Source organism: Haliaeetus leucocephalus, unplaced genomic scaffold, assembly GCF_000737465.1.
Source record: "Haliaeetus leucocephalus isolate CR32 unplaced genomic scaffold, Haliaeetus_leucocephalus-4.0 Scaffold640, whole genome shotgun sequence".
Classification (NCBI taxonomy): Eukaryota; Metazoa; Chordata; class Aves; order Accipitriformes; family Accipitridae; genus Haliaeetus; species Haliaeetus leucocephalus.
The window spans coordinates 3361-4427 of NW_010973076.1; positions in this window are offsets into that span (position 1 = coordinate 3361).

Genomic DNA, 1067 nt, shown 5'->3' on the forward strand with positions numbered 1-1067 from the left:
GGAGGGAGGTACCGGCAGCCGCCGGAGCCTGCTGGGGCCTCATCCGACACGCCGCGCCGCCAGGACAGCCTGTCCACGCGTGACGTGCAACAGCGGGGCCCCACCGTAAATAACTCCCATTCCCTGGCTGAACTGCTTGTACCTGAAAACACTTTGCTTTGCTTTGTTTCTAATTAAAAAAAAAGAGTTTCTTTTAAACTCCTCACTTTTCCAGGGGCTGACAGGGGAGCTTGGGGCCTGCCGGAGAATCCCGGCGGTGAAGGCAATGTACCACCAGACGGGAGAAACGACTTGTCCTGCACCAAAGTGGAACTGGGAGGAGCGGGAAGGCCGTAAACTGGGGTTCACGCTGCCTTCTGCCTGCCCACTCCTCAGAACCCGAGCACTCGGATTTAACCTCAGCCTCGGCGCTTTAGCATCACCTGCGTGCGGCACCGATGGCGGGGATACCTACCGGTGGTACGGCGCTCGCGGCAGCATCGCCGGCAGGCGTCGGGGCAGTGGAAGGGTCTCCTGGCCGTGGAGGCCATGCCGTGGTGGACATGCCGTAGAGTCATACAGCATCTCTCTTGCATGACCTGCGGGGAAAGCAGTGCCAAAGATCACAGGGCATGTTGTTGCACAGTTGCGTGTTTACGTAATCTCTTTGCGTGACATATCTGCCCATCTTTCTCAGTTTACCCGTTCGCTCGACCATTTGTCTCCATTTTGTCTTCGTCTCTCAGGAGGATGTCGGAGACCCCGGGGATCTCGGTTCCCCTTGCTCGCCGCAGCCCGTGGGGCGAATCTGGACGGTTTCTCAGCGCGGCAGCCGTCCCCTGCCTGCGTCCCTCCGCCTGCCTATTGTGCTGCATACGCAGGACACGCACTTCTGTTTTCACAACTTCAGTTGGCCGGGGAGGTTTTAATTTTTAATGAAGAAACACGCCATGACCCCGCACTCCCAGACCGGAATTCGGCCTGCCCGTGACGCACAACTTGGGGGGATCCTATTTAATTGACTTCCCTGCCACCGTTCTGGGGAGCAGCTGGTTTGGGGGTGCAGGCAAAGCCCTGGGGGGGGGGGG